Source organism: Triticum urartu, chromosome 2A (genome assembly GCF_056163025.1).
Source record: "Triticum urartu cultivar PI428250 chromosome 2A, HENAU_Tu73, whole genome shotgun sequence".
Taxonomy (NCBI): Eukaryota; Viridiplantae; Streptophyta; class Magnoliopsida; order Poales; family Poaceae; genus Triticum; species Triticum urartu.
Genome location: NC_141874.1, coordinates 561,030,989 through 561,051,880, shown reverse-complemented (window position 1 = coordinate 561,051,880; position 20,892 = coordinate 561,030,989).

Below are 20,892 nucleotides of genomic sequence, written 5' to 3'. Positions count from 1 at the left end.
CCGTTCATGTGGCAGGGGTAAAACTGGAATATCGCAGGGCTAAACTTTCGGGCGCGTGATATTTCAATGTGAGCGGGAAGTTTGAAAGCTTTTGGCACCTAAAATTATAAGTATTCTACTCTCGTAAGGCCGACAATTTGTTTGTTTTGCACGCAAAAAATGTGCAAGTTCTGAAAATCAATGTCTCCAACTCGAAACTTAGATTGTCCATTCAATTCAAATATGGATCATTGAGCTACTACAAGCAAATACCATCATGTGGTCCAATTCAAATGAAATTCCAAATGTGTTTATCCTAAATATGATGACAAAAGCAAAAATGTGTATGTGTATGAATAAAGTGGATGATTATAAAGTTTGAACATGCCCGTATGTGTATATCTCTAGGTTTGATATATGAATTTGAAATCACGAAATCCCGGCTTAAAAAATGTACCTCCATTTAAATGAATTACAAAAGCTAATGATGGAGTTGAATTCCAAAATTCCAATCTTAGGTTTGTAATTCTGGTACATCAAGGTATATCACGCATGTTCAAAAGTATCGTTATCTCATAGTACAAACTGTGAAACAAATTGATCAACCATGAGTGCACAATATCTCAATTACGCTAAAGTCCCTCAAATATAGACACTTCACTCTTTATCTAAAGTCAACCCCCCACCACACACACACACACAGAGAAGTCGTTTTCTCCCCCAAACACCAACACACGAGCACATTAACACCCCTCTCTCTTGTAAAGTCCGGACCCCAACATAGGTCTCTATCACTTTGTCTCTCGGGCATGCACACGTCTCTTCCCTCACTCTCTAGGTCTCCCACTATCTCTCTTACCCAAGCACACACACTATGTAGAGTGTATATTTCCCATACACACAAAACGTTGCCCCCAAACGTCTATCTCCCTAGTTATGTGGTTCGCGCGCACTCACCTCACACACCACCTCCTGCAAACAAGCACACTTTGTCTCCTTGTCCACCACTCTCCTCTTTCTATCTCTCTCACATGCGGACCCGCCCCAGCTCCTTCCCTGTATACATATATGTCGTGACTCTTTGCATAGCTCCCTAATGTATAATCGTTCTCGATTTCGCACATTGTTCTCTACACCATCTATTCTAGGTCTCTCATGAAGTCCCTATCACACACACGATGACTCGCTTCCCTTGCGTCTCCGTTCATAGGCCAATTTCAGACAACATCAACATTGTCTCCCTATCTATATGCCATTTATGGACACAAACGACCCCTCTCGCCCCCCCCCTCTCTCTCTCTCTCTCTCCGGCACTAGCTCTCTCTTTCTCTCGCTCTCACACCCCTCTCCCCCACACACTCGATGTCTCTTCCAAATAGTCTGCTCCCCCCGCCCGCACCCGTGCTATCTCGCTACTACACATGTCACACCATTCCCCCTTCCCTTATACTAGGTTTACATCATCAGTGGTCTCTCTACTCCACATACACTCGCTCCCTCTCACACACAAACGCGTGCACAAACACACACAGACACACACAAACACCCATTTCCCTGGATCCTCATCTCTCCTCATGTCTGCATGTGTATCTCACACAATCACTCTCTAATTATGTATATGTGTCTCCACGTTACACAACACAAAGCCCCATGTACATGTCTCTGTCTATCCTCCACACACATAGACACAAAGAATCTGTTATCATTGCCTCAGTCTCTAACATATCACACACGCACACACACACTCTCTCTCTCTCTCTCTCTCGCAAACACGCTCAACAAGGGTTTCCCCGTGAATAACTTACCATCTATTCATGAACAGTCGTGGTAGTACGGCGAACACGAGACGTGAAAAAGAATAAATATACACGTGCTTAGACCACCTAGTATGACTACTAGGACTAGAGCAAGCCAAAAAGCGTGCCGCTGTCACCCCCTCCTTGTCGGCGACGGGAAAATCTTCATTTTACACAGTCGAGAAGTCATTGTGCTAAGGGCCCACATGCCGAGGCGTTGAATAGAATGTAGATGCTAGTTTACGGAAGCAAGTATCGACAATACGTTTGTATCTCCATACTTATATTTCTTCTCTTATAAAAAACCGAGTTGGTGATGATGGTACGTGTGCCATCTTGCAATATAGACCGTCCGATCTATATCTGATGGATGGAAATTAAACTAAAAGATACCCACACCCCTCTCCACATTTGCAGACAAGGCCTCCCCTCATTCATCCTTATCTCCAACAAACCTCATTTCTGAGCAATTAAGAAAGGAAGCCTCTCGAACAAACTGGCCTGGTGGCCGCTGCCGGCGTCGTCAATCCCCATGCCTCCACTCAGTTCGACCACCAACCACCACCACACCACACCCCACTCCTCTTCACCTTATCTCATATTTCTCGAGATATCATTAGTTTTTACACATGGGATTACTCCCGCAAGGGTCAATCACAACAAGTGTTTTATAAAAAAATGCATCTTGATGTTCCGTGCAATGCACGGATCTTGCTAGTACTCCTACACAAGACTAAGTTGGTGATGCTGGTGTGTCTGCCATCTGTCGTTTCTGACCATTAGATCTACATCTAACGATTGTGAGGTAAGTTGTTGCCTTTTCTCACCAACATCCCACTTGTCTACCAATTTGCAGAAAAACTCATAATTAGTATCTTAAAACCAACCACATCCCTCCCTGACCTCACCAAAACAGCCCAAGGAATATATTCTAATTGAAACATAATATATCTCTAGTGACATATGTATATCAAAATTAGAGTGTTTTGTACCAAGTTTGTGAATAAGTATTATTCTAATTATGATTCGTTGCAACAGACATGAACATTGCTAGTATTTCCAACCATGCATTTCTTTTCCTAGTATTCCATAGTTTCGAGTTTTCCATCAAGATATTAGTCACTCATGGTTGATATTTACTTTCTCATGTACACATATGCACTATGTAACTAGCCTTGCTTATTGGCTTCCAAAGCTTAACTTCCACTCCTACTTACAATATGTAGAGTATTTAACAAAAAAACTACCACTTTCAACCAGCCCTAGGAGGAATCTGTTGTACAAAAATAGAAAAAACATACCCAAAATTTATTACTCCACGCCAAAAACTACCTAGTACTCCTACCGATTAGGTTCGTTTAAACCCATTTATGACAGGGTTGGCCCACATGTCCGTGCTAACGAGGCAGCTTGAACCAACACATTTTGTTTGACCGTTGACACGAGGGACCCACATCTGACCTTCTATCCTGTTATTCCCCCTCAAATCATTATTTTTCCTAAACATTACTTCAAACAGTACTGATGCGTGTTCGTCGGTGGCACCGGTGATGAGCGAGTTGGCCGCCGCTCCGCCGGACGGGCCGGACGCCACACTGGCCTCCGCACGGGTTGGCAGGCTGGCCCGAATGTGACTCACGAGCGAGCAAGCCGCCGCGCTGGCCTTCGCTCGAGCCAGATGGCTGGCCTTAGCGTGGCGCACGCGAGCAAGCCGCCGCGCTGCCTTGCCAATCTAGCTAGCAAACCTTGCAGACAAGCAGCTGGACGGAGCTATCTTGGCTAGCTAGCGGCCGCGAGCGCCGAATGGAGCTGGCATCTGGGCTGCCGCAACATGGGCTCCGCACCGCCGGCGGTTTTGACCTCGCCTTCTGCCGGCGGCGGTAGCTGCTTCCCATGGCCGAGGATGACTAGGTGGACGGGCCGGAGGTAGGAGGTCACTCGAGGATTTTTGTTGGTAAGAGCATGTACAATGGTTGATAAGGTAGTCTTATCTTAAGTCTGCCACGTATGCAAGTGGTATTAGTTTCTTGGCATTTTAGTGGTTTCTTGCATTATTAGAGCAAGTACAATAGAGCTGAGTCAGCGGGCTATAAGAAATAAACTACTACTACATGTTGGCTATAAGATGGGCTGTAGATGACATGGCACTGGCTTATAGCCAGCAGCTGGCTATACTATTAACAATGCTCTTAGGGGTTTCTTGTAAGGAACAATGTACGTACTACTAGCAACAAAAGGCAATTCTAGGTTGCGTTGTACTCCAACGAGTACTACTAGTGGTTGCGGGAGTGTATACCTCGTTTTGTGGGTTCGATCCCGGCCGAACGCACGGCGGCCTTTAAAAAAATAGTACTACTACACTTCGCTGTGAGCCAATATTTTACACGGGTAGTTTGAGTTTTGAAGTCAAACAGATGTGCGGCCCCACAATCTGGTTGCACTGGACAACCTAGCCATGTGAACGGTTTTTCCTTCCCAGCATCCCGTGGCTCGCGTGCTCGCTCTAGCCGCACCTTGCTTGCAGCTTCCAGCTAGTAGCATATTTAAACTAGTGCCTCCCAATTAATCCTGAGTAGCCGGAAAAGCCTGGTGGGGCATTGGGAACTGTGCAATATGGCTCTGTACGTAAAGTGCTCTACTACTACTCTGTAGCTTGTGGCGTTGCATGCATGGACTTCACTCCATTATCGGCTCTACTATAAAAGAAATTCCTCTTGCCGTGTTTTTTTGAAACGGAGGCAAAAGCTTTGCTTCATCTCATTCATAAAGAAGGAACTACTAACAAAGTTCGACGAGATCCATTACACCTCCACAAATGGAAGCGAAAAGCCTAGTCTCGCTGTATCAAATAACTCAAATGTTCTGCCCCCGCAGTAACCGCCGCTGATAAACAGGCTGCTAGTGTGTGCGTGAGAGGAGCGGCTGAGTAGGCCAGCTACGTGAGAGGAGCAGCTGAATAGAGCACCGAGAGTACCCACTAGGACACTACGCAGGTGTACTTCCCCTGCATTGATAGTACAGCGATGGTTCTAGAGAACAGTAGTACCCTCCACTTCCAACCGTAGCTCCTTGGCCCTGAGATTCAAGAGTTCAAAACTGGTGCACTATACTAGACTAGACTAGAAGTATAGTACATCGCACTACTAGTTGAGAAAAGTAGTACTAGTACTGCTACAGTACAAGTACATACTCCTCCGTCACATAATGTAAGACATTTTTTGACACTAGTTGGCGTGTACAAAAAATGGCAAAAACATACCCAAAATTTCTTAATCCACGCCAAAAACTACTACCTAGTGCCAAAATTTTCTTACTAGTGCTATTATTTATAGTATAATGCAATCCCATAACGTTCCATAATCCCTTTCTTTCAAAAAAAATCACTTCTGGAGAGAAGATTGCTATCTCCACGTGAGCTTCTCATAGGCCAGCGCCACTGCATGCAGTCATGTGAGACAGAGGGAGACATCCATGCAGCATGCAGAGAGAGGAGAACGTGGGCGGACAGCCAATGGGCTGCATGGGGCATTTATATCTGCTAACTCCTCCCATCCATGCGCCAGGGGTATATCCGTCCAGAAAGCATGCAGCGAGCCCCTGCCTTGGTATCCGGGTCTGCTCTTATGCGTAGAGTAAAAAGAATCGGAGGGAGTACTAGTAGTAAATAGCCTCACCCCTTCGCTGAGGAACGATCTATAGTTGGAAGGGATGAGGCCCTGCGGTTACTACGCTCTTATCTCCTCCTCGCCAGTTCTCCTCCCCCCAAAGAGAAGGCAGTTCGTCGCTGCTCCCATGGATTCGCCAGGCGGTTCTCCTCCTCGTCGGGGCTGGGAGACCTTAGACGATGATCCTGTGGGAGAAATCGCACGCCGCTCCGACGTCCTCACCGCTGCAAGACTCGGTGCTTCCTGCACCAACTTTTTCAAGACGCTGCTTAAACAGGCCATGCTTGTTGGTCTTCCATGCATCCTCGTGGAGAAGGTTCTTCTATGGAACAATCCTTCGAACAGTCCACCGCTCCCTGGCCATGGTTGCACGTTGACTCCGCTAGAGTTGCCGACGTTGAGAGGTAGTCGGATTTTGTCCGATGAGCAGGTCAGTAATGGAGTTTGATCATGTAGTACATAGTTATTCCATTTCCATCCCGTAATTTCTCCGCCGCCCACCGTATAATATATAGGTCTGGGTCGGTGCCAATGAAGATTGGCTTGCATACCTCCGGCCGGATACCACCATCATTTTGCACAACATCCACAGCAGTGCGGCCGTTCCGGTAGACCCCTTCTCCACCATTGGGATCGGCCTTCCGGACTGGCTGGGCAAGAATACGTATGATGATGCCTACATGAGATTGAAGAAGATAGCAATTGCGGACCCGCCGACAAAGCGACGCGGCTACGACGATTACTATCTCATCGCGGTGTTCGACATAAGGATTGCCATCAATGCAGGAGGCAGTAACTGTAGAGGCTGGCGCATGTTGGCGGCGACAGATTTGTACCCCTACACATTCAAAGACGCCGTGTGCCATCTAGGCCGCATCTTCACGGTGACAAGCCAGGGGACTTATTTCATCTGGTTGACATCCTACGGTACGGGAGATTACAAACGGAATGCACAAACCATCATTTGCATCCCTAACGGTACTCCATTATTTTGCAGGGACCAGTCATCCCCCGATCAAAATAAGATCGCCGATCCTGGATGTGCATCTGCATCCGCGATTCGGTCTAACCTGGAACCTTGTAGCTGACTTTGGCATATTGGGATCAACTATCTTAGCAGTCGTTACCCATGGTACCACTGATGTGCAACATGGTCACTGTCGGGGGACTAATCCACGAGCACCCATGGGACCGGCGGACCGAGTCCCTTTCGGTTCGGCGGGAGCGAGGGTCGCACGAAGAGCGGATCGAGGCGAAGCACACGAGCCGTTTACCCAGGTTCGGGCCACACGGATGCGTAAAACCCTACTCCTGCTTTGTGGTTTGTATTGAGTTCTTGCTCGGGAGCGCGGAGTGCTACAGTACACCCCAGCAGCTAACGAGACCGAGCGTGAGTGTTCTCTTCCTCCTTTTTCTTCTACCTTGCGCATGGGCCTCCTTTTATATGCTCAAGGGGTCACCGACAGGTGGCAACGTAGACAAGGGTAAAAATGGAAAGGTGCTGCGGTTGGTACAGCTACCTGCTACAGTGTATCATACCTAACCCTGACGGCAGGGGACAAGGGCATTAAATGCCCGTCCGCGTCGCCTAAATAGTGCAAAAGGGACCGTCAGGGACGCCACCGCTCGCCACGATGGCAATCTTGTCAGCACCGCTTGCCACCGCGCACTGCTGGCTGCACAGCCTCCCGCCACGTACGCCTGGAAGGGTCCCCGAGCGACACGTTGGTGGATGTGCTGGAGCGCGGACACAGAGTGGTGGCTTGCCGCGGCAAGCGCCTTGCCACGGTTGTTGTCTTGTCGCGTCCGGGAGCTTGTCGCTCACCGGACCTTGCCGGGACGCGTGGCGCGTCGCTGCAAGTTCCTTGAGATGCCTTGGTTGGCCTTCCCGGCAAGCTCCTCTTGCCGGGTCTTGTCTCCTTGGCTTGGATACTTTGTCCTTGAATGGCTCCAAAGGAACCACGGAGGACCTTGGTGGTCACCCGGCAAGCCTTGCCGCGGGATGCTGCGACTGCCCGTGCACAAGTTCGGGATACTAGGGTACCCCTACTCTAGTACACCGACAGGAGCCCCCGGGCCTGGGCCATACACGGTGCCGAGCGCTGTTCGGCCAGGCCCAAAACAGGGCACGGGCACGCGCAGCCTGGGTTACGCCGTATCTCTCCCCGTATCCACCGCGCCCTCCCCGAACGGCACGCGTTGAATGCGGCGTCGTGGGATAGATCGTGGGTGGTTTCTTTATTCGGAAAGGCGGAACGTCCGCCCCCTCCCTCTTTATAAGCATGGGAAACAGGGGTAGTTCGCCCATTCGCCTGTTGCTACTCCAATCTCGGAAACCTCCGCCGCTCCCTCGTCTTCCCAAAGCTGAAAGAGAGCAGCGCCCCGCCCCCCATCGCCACCAGCACCACCAACGCCGTCGACCTCTTCCACCACTTCCGCCATGGCTCCGAGAGCCGACAAAGGGAAGGTCGTGAAGTCGACCGAGGCGCAGCGGCTTGCGGCGCTGCGAAAGGAGCGGGCAATCTTCCCCCCCAAGCTCGCCGCGAGGGAGCTGAGGGAGAATTACTACCTCTTCTGGTCGACGGAGACGCGAGCGCATCCGCGCACGAAGGTACTTCCAGCCGCCGCTTGGAAAACGGCTCCAAACGGATATCCTTTCTTCGCCTTGTTCTTCTACTGCGGGCTCTGCCCGCCCTTCTCTGAGTTTTTCTGCGATATTATGAACACCTACGGGTTCCGCCTCCTTGACTTCACCCCCAATGCTATTCTGACCATGGAAGTTTTCGCACATCTCTGCGAAAACTTTGTCGGAGTCTATCCCAATGTAGCCCTTTTTCGCCACTTCTTTATGCCCCGAGTAGAGAGAGGAGATCCTTTATCCGGCGGAATCGCCTGGATCTCGAGGGCCGGCAAGAAGGACACTTATCTGGAGGGAGAGTTCCGTGGCAAGTGGGAGGAATGGAGAGCAGACTGGTGCTGGATTGTCGAGGAGAACCCACAGCCGTTTATCGCCCGGCGCCAAGCCCCAGTAGCACGCGGCAGCGATTGGAGTGACGTGGCCCGGAAGACGATAGGCTTAAGATTGCCGTCACCCGGATCCAACGCCTCAGGCTTGCCGGGCTCACTGTAGGCGCTGTTGGCGTAGATTTTCTTCGCCGCCGCATCACCCCCCTGCAGGAATGGAGGAGACCCGCCTGGGAATTCAAGAATGTGGCGTATATCATGAGGCTGCGTCCGGGCCTCAACTTCAACTTCACTGTTCTGGAACTTAACGCGATGCTCCAGGAGCTGTTCAAGTACGACCCTCAACATCCCGAAGTGTTCAGGTTGCCGAAGGGTGTCGTTCCGCTGTGCAACAACTCCGCGCTCGACCGCATCCATGCAATGATGCCGCTGTGCGATTCGCATGGAATTGTCCCAACTTGGCAAGAGCCCGCAGACGACGTCGTGCAGGAGTTCTTTGACGGCTTGGTAGAAGTGCCGGTCCGCTCCGACAAAAAGAATAGCCTCACCCGCGACACCACCGATGCGGAGATGACACGCGTCGCCACTAGGCTGGAAGAGGCGGCGGCAGCCGCAGCCGCGGGTGAATTTGGATTCACCGTGGAGGAGGCAGAGGCAGCAGAGGCGGCAAGCCGTGCCGAGCGAGAGGAGCCCGTCGGCGAGAAAGAGCTTGCCGGGCATGACGTCGAGTCGAGCGAGCCCGCCGAGGATACGAGCGGCTCGCTGGAGATCAACTCCTCTTCCTCCTCATCTTTAGGCAGCTTGCCATAAGCAGAGCCTCCATCCCCACCAAGAAGGCGTCTCCGCAAGGCCGGGGACATAGCGGGGCAGCGGGCGAGTGAACTGTCGCTGCGCCGCGCGACACACTCCACCGCGGTAAGCACTGTTGCTGCGGGAGCACCTCACGCTGCTGCGGCAACTGGAGCGGGGTCCACCCGGACCACCGCTTCTGCTCCTGCCGCTTCTCACGCCGCGGCGGCTGCCGGAGCAGGGTCGTCTCAGAGCACCGCCACTGTTCCCACCAAGCGGCCAAGGGAAACTACTTCTCCGCCTCCTCGCGCCGGACGTGAGCCGGACTTCGACTTCTCCGCGTTCAGCTCCGACGAGGAAGAAGAAGAGTAAGATTCTCTTGTTGTACTTGTAGTTCTTCAATTCTTGCTGTTTTGTCTTGTATCTCATTTGCTTTACTCTGAACTTATTCCTTTTTAGGACTCTTGCCCAGAGAGCAGCGAAGAGAGCCAAGGTCCCGGTGATTGTCATCGAGGACGAACCCACCGCGACAGCAGGGGGTGCGTCCGAGACAACCTTGCCGGACCCGGCAACTGTTCTCCAGAGTAGCCCCCAGCGTAAGTATATGGTTCGCTTTCCGCTGTTAGGCGCGCATGGATACTCTTTCTTTGTTGACATCTGACTGTTGGTTTGTGTAGGAGCAGAGCAGCCCCACCAGGAGCGCCCGGAGGCCGCCCCCGAAATGCCAAGGGAGTGTCCTCCGGCAAGGGAGAGTTCTCCGGCAAGGGACAGCACCAGCGTCCCCCCGGCGGCGGAGACTACGACTGCCGAACCCAGTACAGGTAATCTTCTCTTCAAAGCTTCCCTTGGGTTCTTCTTCTTTTTGGGTATTTGCTTGACTTTTCTCACTTTTCCGGCCATCAGACCCATCTGCTGCGGAGCCGATGGAGACCGAGGTTGCTGCCGACGGCGCCGCTGCCACTGAAGAAGCAGCCAGCGCCGATGATCCCGCCGGCGACGAGGCCGCCAAAGCTGCCGCCACAGCAGCTGGCGAGGGGTCTGGCGATCGCACTGACGGCCCTAAGGCCGCAGGAGCGCCAGGCGCTACGTCGACCGCCGACCCGTCCGCTGCTGCCGCAGCGCCAGGCTCCGAAGAGCCCCAGCCAGGCGTCTACTTGAAGGCCGGCGATGGCGTCTTCATCAAACTCCCCTGGGCGTCAAGCTCCAGGGCGCCGGTCGAGGGAGAGAGCTTTGATGGAGAGGTGCTCGCCTCCGCTGGGCTGACGCTAGTTGATGCGCCGAGCAGTAGCAGCGGCGAGCTTGAGGAGGAGCGGCTGCTGCGGAAGCTGTTGTCGCTCTACCGCGCGCGGCAAGCCAAGCTGGAATCCCGCGAGGCGCTTGTCGCGAAGGCGGGAGCGGACATCGAGAAGCGCGTGGAAGAGCTCCGGGGTCTCAACCAGGAAGCTCTCCGGTCCCTGGCAGAGGAGCGGGAGCAACTCGCCGAAGAGCAGAAGGCCTTCTTCCTCGAGAAGGCCGAAGTTGAAGAGCAACAACGGCTTGCCGCTGAGAAGCTGTCTGCGCAGGAGGGCGAGTTGGTGCAGCGGAAAGTTAACCTCGACAGCCACGAGGAGGAGCTTGCCACGCGTGAGCAGAAATTCGGTGGAGCCCTTAAGCAAGCAGAGGATGCTGCCGCAGTTGCCGAGGCCGCCAAGAAGGAGCTGGAGACGAAGGTGGCGCAGCTGGAGGTCGATCTCAAGGCGAGTGGTGAAGAGCTTGCCGCGCTCAAGCGTGAGCGGGAGAAGGACGCCCACAGCAACTCAGAGCTGTAGGTTCGTCTCGCCGAGAAGGGCAAAGAGCTTAGCGCCGCCAAGGACTCCAACGCAGATCTTGAGTTGAAGCTGACCACTTTGACCAAGACGTTGGACGACGCCAGGGAGCAGGAGGTGGCTTTTAGGGAGAAAGTGGAGCACTGGATGGAGGGTCTCGTGAATGCTGCCGCAGATATCGACAGGGAGCTGGCGCAGCTGGGGGTGGAGGATCTCGGGTATCCCTCTGATGAGAACCTCCAACCCAGCGCCAAGCTCACCTTGTTCTTCAAAGGCGTGGCGACGGCCCTCCAGCGGCTCCGGGAGAAGATCCCAAAGCAGCTGGCCGACGAGTCGTGCAAGATCTGCGCGGGAGCTCTTCAAAAGGTGTTGGTGAAGGTGGCCTTCCGCAACCCGGGCCTCAACCTCACCAACGTCCTCAAGACCCTGCCGCCGAATGCTGATCTGGAGGCGCTCAAGACCCTTGTCGCACCCATTGTGGATAAGGTGAGCGGGATCAAGAGGATTGAGGGCAATCGCGTAGACTAGGCCGCCCATTTTCTTCTTTTCTTGTCGCTGCTGGTCATGTTATGAGAACAATCTGTTAGAGCCGTGACAAGCTACCTTGTAATATAACTCTATTCCGGGTAATGATTGCAATGTTATTCCCTTTACTTGATTCCTCCCTTTGTATGTTTTTGCCCTACGCTTTTAGGGAACTTGCCGGTGCAGGCACCTTAGCCGCGAGCGCTGAGTGCCGGACGTCAGCAGCCTGCTGGCGGTGCCGCTACCGACAAGAAACCTTGTCGCAACTAGTCGCAGCTCACTTAAGTTGTTGAGCGGACTCGAAACAAAGTAAGGGCGCAACTAGCTACGAGTTGGTTCCTCCGCGCACAGGTTTTCCATACAAAGTGCGGTCGTTCAAGGGAGATTGAAAGCACAAGTGCTCCCTAGGTGGTTTTGATAATTGATGACAACATATCTCTTTTTGGACTAACACTTCTATCTAGCATGTTTCAGATAAGTTCAACAATGGCATGGCATGGATGTGAAAGTGGAACTCCTTCAAGATACTAAGGACAAAGGATTGGCTCAAGCTCAAAAGCTCAAGACTCTTCATTTTATATTGTAGTGGTCCAAGATCACATTGAGTCCATAGGAAATGCCAATACTATCAAGGAGGGATGAGGTGTTGCTTAATGAGCCTCTTGCTCCATGTGCTTAATGATATGCTCCAAAATCCTCAACTACTTTCCCACATCCACATATGACCTAAACTCTAAGCCAAATTCGGTCCTACCGATTTTTCCTATCCGGCGCCACCGAGTTTCACTTGTCATAAGCCACTGCCAAACCCTAGCAATTCGGTTCTACTGATAAGGATCTCGGTCCCACCGAGATGGGGTTGCAAACTCTCTGTTACCCATTGCACTATTCTCGGTCCCACCGAGTTTGTGTAATCGGTCCCACCGAGATTGCAATGTAAACTCAGTGTTTCCCCTTTGTAACTTTTCGGTCTCACCGAGTTCCACTCGGTCTCACCGAAAGAGCAAATCGGTCCCACCGAGTTTGCCTGACCAACTCTCTGGTTAGCTAATTACCAAACTCGGTCTCACCGAGTTTGTGTAATCGGTCTCACCGGGATTACGTTATGCCCAAACCCTAACCGAATCGGTCCTACCGAGTTGCATGTCAGTCCCACCGAAATTCCTAACGGTCACTAGGTTTACTACTTCGGTCAGACCGAGTTTTCTGATTCGGTCCCACCGAGATTGGTAAATTGTGTGTAACGGTTGGATTTTGAGTGGAGGCTATATATACCCCTCCACCTCCTTCTCATTCGAAGAGAGAGCCATCAGAACACACACACCATTCCTACTCATATGTTCTGAGAGAAAACCACCTACTCATGTGTTGAGACCAAGACATTCCATTCCTACCATATGAATCTTTATCTCTAGCCTTCCCAAGTTGCTTTCCACTCAAATCTTCTTTCCACCAAATCCAAACCCTATGAGAGAGAGTTGAGTGTTGGGGAGACTATCATTTGAAGCACAAGAGCAAGGAGTTCATTACCTACACACCATTTGTTACTTCTTGGAGAGTGGTGTCTCCTAGATTGGCTAGGTGTCACTTGGGAGCCTCCGACAAGATTGTGGAGTTGAACCAAGGAGTTTGTAAGGGCAAGGAGATCGCCTACTTCGTGAAGATCTACCGCTAGTGAGGCAAGTCCTTCGTGGGCGTTGGCCATGGTGGGATAGACAAGGTTGCTTCTTCGTGGACCCTTTGTGGATGGTTGCTTCTTCGTGGACCCTTCATGGGTGGAGCCCTCCGTGGACTCGTGCAACCATTGCCCTTGGGTGGAGCCCTGTGTGGACTCGCGCAACCGTTACCCTTCGTGGGTTGAAGTCTCCATCAACGTGGATGTAGGATAGCACCACCTATCTGAACCACGGGAAAAACATCCGTGTCTCCAATTGCGTTTGAAATCTCCAAACCCTTCCCTTTACATTCTTGCAAGTTGCATGCTTTACATTCCGCTGCTCATATACTCTTTGCTTGCTTGCTTGATATGTATTGTCTGCGCTGAAATTGTGCCTAAACTCCACTTAACCAAAAAGGCTTAAAAATTGCAACTTTAGCACGAAGTGTCTAATCACCCCCCTCTAGACACATCTACTTCTAGATCCTACAAGTGGTATCAGAGCTTTGGTCTCCATTGCCTTGGTCTAATCACCATTGGAGTAAGATGGATGTGTCTACTCTAGGGAGTCTTAGACATAGAGTGCCTATTCTTGATGGAAAGTATTTTCATGAGTGGAAAAATGAGATGCTTGTAATCTTCAATCAATATCATTTGAACAAGTATATTGCTAGCCCTTGTGCACCCCATATTGATCCCTTGCATCCTACCCTAGATGAAGATATTGACATGATTCGCAATCTTAGAACTATTGAGCTCATCATTAGAGGATTGCCCAAAAATCTGATTGCTAGTTTGCCCACTCAAGATTGTGCCTATACTATATGGCAATTTCTTGAGGATCGATTTCCCAATCATTCCTTGAAAACTTTGGATGAAATTCTCCATAAATCCATTGCCTTGAGTAAGATGAACTCTAGTGATCCTAGTTTTGGTAAATGTCTTCTTGAACTTGCCAATCTTAAGCATGCTAAAGGGGATGTTGGAATCATTAATGATATCATACTCAAAGCCTTGAGAATTCATAAAAGTAACCACTTTGATCATTTATCTAATGAATTGCCCTCTCTAGGAAATGACGAGTCACAAGATCATGATGAACATGAATATTATGATGGTCGGTAACAGCTGCCTACGGGCAGCGGCAACAGAGCGTGTGGTGGGTGTTCCGCGCACACCCAATAGGGATGCTACGCGTACTACACTACACCAGGGACTGCACCGCCGCCACCGCGGTGTAGCCTCCCAGCTGGAGTTGTCCTCTAGTGACGACGGAGTGATACATCTCCAACGTATCTATAATTTTTGATTGCTCCATGCTATATTATGTACTCTTTTGGACATTATTGGGCTTTATTATCCACTTTTATATTATTTTTGGGACTAACCTATTAACCGGAGGCCCAGCCCAGAATTGTTGCTTTTTGCCTATTTTAGGGTTTCGAAGAAAAGGAATATCAAATGGAGTCCAAATGGAATGAAACCTTCGGGAACGTGATTTTCTCAACGAACAAGACCCGGGAGACTTGGACCCTACGTCAAGAAAGGAAACAGGAGGCCACGAGGTTGGGGGGCGCGCCCACCCCCACCAGGCACGCCCTCCACCCTCGTGGGCCCCCTGTTGCTCCACCGACGTACTCCTTCCTCCTATATATATATATATCCACGTACCCCCAAACAATCAGATACGGAGCCAAAACCCTAATTCCACTGCCGCAACTTTCTGTATCCACGAGATCCCATCTTGGGGCCTGTTCCGGAGCTCCGCCGGAGGGGGCATCGATCACGGAGGGCTTCTACATCAAGACCATAGCCCCTCCGATGAAGTGTGAGTAGTTTAGCTCAGACCTACGGGTCCATAGTTAGTAGCTAGATGGCTTCTTCTCTCTTTTTGGATCTCAATACAATGTTCTCCCCCTCTCTTGTGGAGAACTATTCGATGTAATCTTCTTTTTGCGGTGTGTTTGTTGAGACCGATGAATTGTGGGTTTATGGTCAAGTCTATCTATGAACAATATTTGAATCTTCTCTGAATTCTTTTATGTATGATTGGTTATCTTTGCAAGTCTCTTCGAATTATTAGTTTGGTTTGGCCTACTAGATTGATCTTTCTTGCAATGGGAGAAGTGCTTAGCTTTGGGTTCAATCTTGCGTTGTCCTTTCCCAGTGACAGTAGGGGCAGCAAGGCACGTATTGTATTGTTGCCATCGAGGATAACAAGATGGGGTTTTCTTCATATTGCATGAGTCTATCCCTCTACATCATGTCATCTTGCTTAAGGCGTCACTCTGTTTTTCACTTAATACTCTAGATGCATGCTGGATAGCAGTCGATGAGTGGAGTAATAGTAGTGGATGCATGCAGGAGTCGGTCTACTTGTCTCAGACGTGATGCCTATATACATGATCATACCTAGATATTCTCATAACTATGCTCAATTCTGTCAATTGCTCAACAGTAATTTGTTCACCCACCGTAGAATACTTATGCTCTCGAGAGAAGCCACTAGTGAAACCTATGGCCCCGGGTCTATCTTTATCATATTGATCTCCTACTACTTAGTTATTTCCTTTGCTATTTACATTGCCTTTATTTTACTTTGCATCTTTTATCATAAAAATACCAAAAATATTATCTTATCATATCTATCAGATCTCACTCTCGTAAGTGGCCTTATAGGGATTGACAACCCCTATTTGCGTTGGTTGCGAGGATTTATTTGTTTTGTGCAGGTGCGAGGGACTCGCGCGTAGCCTCCAACTGGATTGATACCTTGGTTCTCAAAAACTGAGGGAAATACTTACGCTACTTTGCTGCATCATCCCTTCCTCTTCGGGGAAAACCAACGCAGTGCTCAAGAGGTAGCAGGAAGGATTTCTGGCGCCGTTGCCGGGGAGGTGACGCAAAAGTCAACATACCAAGTACCCATCACATACCCTTATCTCCCGCATTACATTATTTGCCATTTGCCTCTCGTTTTCCTCTCCCCCACTTCACCCTTGCCGTTTTATTTGCCCTCTCTCTCTATCCTCCCTCTCTTTCTCTATTTGCCTCTTTTTGCCCGCTTGCTTTTTGTTTGCTTGTGTTAGTTTGTTTGCTTGTCGTTATGGCTAGTCCCTTATCTTCTCCGTTGACTCCTGAGTTCAAAATCTTGCACTTTAAAACGAGACTAGGAGAAAACTTAAAAGATGCCTGGTTGAGAATAATGGAGTCTTATCATAATTGTACCTCTAAAATAAACCTAAGAATTTTGCTTCGCCATTTTGTGTTGGATTAAATATGTCGCATAGACAACTCTTGGATTGCGTTGCCAAAGGCAATTTTATTGAAATCGATCCCCATATTGCACTTGAAATTATAGAAGGTATAGTGGGAACACTACCTCAACAAAAGGGGCCTCATCCTACTCAGGAAGAGACACAAGTTTTTGAATTTTTTTGTGAAGTTACTAAAATCTTGCAGAAATCTCTTGAACCTCTTAAGAACATTAGTGGAAATATTCACCGCATGAATATGTTGATTACCCTTTGCAATAAGCGGTTGGATTCGTTAGATCTAAAAATTTCAGAATATGAAGGGAAACGTAAAGAACCTCCCGGATTCGAGCTTGATTCCACTAAAAAGTTGAAAACCAAAGATGGCAATACCTAGATCTATTCTTGCTTGTTATGCCTAGCTAGGGGCGTTAAACGATAGCGCCTGTTGGGAGGCAACCCAATTTTATTTTTATTCCTTGATTTTTTCTCATACTTAGTAATAAATAATTTATCTAGCCTCTGTTTTGTTTGTGTTTTTTGTGTTTAATTAGTGTTTGTGCCAAGTAGAACCGTTGGGAAGACTTGGGGAAAGTCTTGTTGAACTTGCTGTAAAAAACAGAAACTTTAGCGCTCACGAGAACTACTGCCATTTTTATTTGGAAAGTGATATTTAGTTAATTATTTTTGAATATGATTAATAGATAAATTCCTCACGTCCAGAAATTTATTTAAGAATTTTTGGGGTTCTAGATCTTGCTCTAGCTACGGATTACTACAGACTGTTCTGTTTTTGGCTGATTCTGTTTTTCGTGTGTTGTTTGCTTATTTTGATGAATCTATGGCTAGTAAAATAGTTTATAAACCATAGAGAAGTTGGAATACAGCAGGTATAACACCAATATAAATAAAGAATGAGTTCATTACAGTACCTTGAAGTGGTCTTTTATTTTCTTTCGCTAACGGAGCTCACGAGATTTTCTACTTTAAGTTTTGTGTTGTGAAGTTTTCAAGTTTTGGGTAAAGATTTGATGGATTATGGAACAAGGAGTGACTAGAGCCTAAGCTTGGGGATGCCCATGGCACCCCCAAGATAATCTAAGGACACCCAAAAGCCAAAGCTTGGGGATGCCCCGGAAGGCATCCCCTCTTTCGTCTACTTCTATCTGTAACTTTACTTGGAGCTATATTTTTATTCGCCACATGATATGTGTTTTGCTTGGAGAGTCTTGTATTATTTGAGTCTTTGCTTTTTAGTTTAGCACAATCATCCTTGCTGTACACACCTTTTGAGAGAGCCATACATGAGTTAGAATTTTTTAGAATACTCTATGTGCTTCGCTTATATCTTTTGAGTTATATAATTTTGCTCTAGTACTTCACTTATATCTTTTAGAGCACGATGGTGGATTTGTTTTATAGAAACTATTGATCTCTCATGCTTCACTTAGATTATTTTGAGAGTATTAATAGCATGGTAATTTGCTTAAAATCCTAATATGCTAGGTATTCAAAGTTAGTAAAATTTTCTTAAGAGTGTTTTGAATACTAAGAGAAGTTTGATGCTTGATGATTGTTTTGAGATATAGAGGTAATAATATCAAAGTCGTGCTAGTTGAGTAGTTGTGAAATTGAGAAATACTTGTGTTGAAGTTTGCAAGTACCATAGCATGCACGTATGGTAACCGTTATGCAACAAATTTGAAACATGAGGTGTTATTTGATTGTCTTCCTTATGAGTGGCGGTCGGGGACGAGCGATGGTCTTTTCCTACCAATCTACCCCCTAGGAGCATGCGCATAGTACCGAGGTTTTTGATGACTTGTAGGATTTTGCAATAAGTATGTGAGTTCTTTATGACTAATGTTGATTCCATGGATTGTACGCACTCTCACCCTTCCATCCTTGCTAGCCTCTTCGGTACGGTGCATTGCCCTTTTTCACATTGAGAGTTGGCGCAAACTTCGGCGGTGCATCCAAACCCCGTGATATGATACGCTCTTTCACACATAAACCTCCATATATCTTCCTCAAAACAGCCACCATACCTACCTATTATGGCATTTCCATAGCCATTCCGAGATATATTGCCATGCAACTTTCCATCATTCCGTTCATCATGACACATTCGTCATTGTCATATTGCTTAGCATGATCATGTAGTTGACATAGTATTGGTGGAAAAGCCACCGTTCATAATTATTTCATACATGTCACTCTTGGTCCATTGCATATCCCGGTACACCGCCGGAGGCATTCATATAGAGTCATACTTTGTTCTAGTATCGAGTTGTAATCATTGAGTTGTAAATAAATAGAAGTGTGATGATCATCATTTTCTAGAGCATTGTCCCAAGTGAGGAATATATATATATATAAGAGAAAGGCTATAAAAAAAGAGAGAAGGCCCCCCCCCAAAAAGAGAAAGGCCATAAAAAAAGAGAAGGCCCCCCCAAAAAGAAAAAAATGAGAGAAAAAGAGAGAAGGGATAATGTTACTATCCTTTGCCACACATGTGCTTCAAAGTAGCACCATAATCTTCATGATAGAGAGTCTCTTGTTTTGTCACTTTCATATACTAGTGGGAATTTTTCATTATAGAACTTGGCTTGTATATTCCAACAATGGGCCTCCTCAAGTGCCCTTGGTCTTCATGAGCAAGCAAGTTGGATGCACACCCACTAGTTTCTTTTGTTGAGCTTTCATACATTTATAGCTCTAGTGCATCCGTTGCATGGCAATCCCTACTCCTTGCATTACCATCAATCGGTGGGCATCTCCATAGCCCATTGATTAGCCTCGTTGATGTGAGACTTTCTCCTTTTTTGTCTTCTCCACATAACCCCCCTCATGATATTCTATTCCACCCATAGTGCTATGTCCATGGCTCGGGCTCATATATTGCATGAAAGTTTATAGGTTTGAGATTACTATAGTATGAAACAATTGCTTGGCTTGTCATCGGCGTTGTGCATGATGAGAGCATTCTTGTGTGACGAAAATGAAACATGACTAAACTATATGATTTTGTAGGGATGAACTTTTTTTGGCCATGTTATTTTGAGAAGACATAATTGCTTAGTTAGTATGCTTGAACTATTATTATTTTTATGTCAATATGAACTTTTGTCTTGAATCTTTTGGATCTGAATATTCATACCACAATTAAGAAGAATTACATCAAAATTATGCCAAGTAGCACTCCGCATCAAAAATTCTGTTTTTATCATTTACCTACTCGAGGACGAGCAAGAATTAAGCTTGGGGATGCTTGATACGTCTCCAACGTATCTATAATTTTTGATTGCTCCTTGCTATATTATCTACTGTTTTGGACATTATTGGGCTTTATTCTCCACTTTTATATTATTTTTGGGACTAACCTATTAACCGGAGGCCCAGCCCAGAATTACGTTTTTTTTGCCTGTTTTAGGGTTTCGAAGAAAAGGAATATCAAACGGAGTCCAAACGGAAGGAAACCTTCGGGAACGTGATTTTCTCAACGAACAAGACCCGGGAGACTTGGACCCTACGTCAAGAAAGGAAACAGGAGGCCACGAGGTAGGGGGCGCGCCCACCCGCACCAGGCGCGCCCTCCACCTTCGTGGGCCCCCAGTTGCTCCACCGACGTACTCCTTCCTCCTATATATATCCACGTACCCCCAAACGATCAGATACGAAGCCAAAACCCTAATTCCACCGCCGCAACTTTCTGTATCCACGAGATCCCATCTTGGGGCCTGTTCCGGAGCTCCGCCGGAGGGGGCATCGATCACAGAGGGCTTCTACATCAACACCATAGCCCCTCCGATGAAGTGTGAGTAGTTTACCTCAGACCTACGAGTCCATAGTTAGTAGCTAGATGGCTTCTTCTCTCTTTTTGGATCTCAATACAATGTTCTCCCCCTCTCTTGTGGAGAACTATTCGATGTAATCTTCTTTTTGCGGTGTGTTTGTTGAGACCGATGAATTGTAGGTTTATGATCAATTCTATCTATGAACAATATTTGAATCTTCTCTAAATTCTTTTATGTATGATTGGTTATCTTTGCAAGTCTCTTCGAATTATTAGTTTGGTTTGGCCTACTAGATTGATCTTTCTTGCAATGGGAGAAGTGCTTAGCTTTGGGTTCAATCTTGCGGCGTCCTTTCCCAGTGACAGTAGGGGCAGCAAGGCACGTATTGTATTGTTGCCATCGAGGATAACAAGATGGGGTTTTCTTCATATTGCATGAGTCTATCCCTCTACATCATGTCATCTTGCTTAAGGCGTTACTCTGTTTTTAACTTAATACTCTAGATGCATGCTGGATAGCAGTCGATGAGTGGAGTAATAGTAGTGGATGCAGGCAGGAGTCGGTCTACTTGTCTCGGACGTGATGCCTATATACATGATCATACCTAGATATTCTCATAACTCTGCTCAATTCTGTCAATTGCTCAACAGTAATTTGTTCA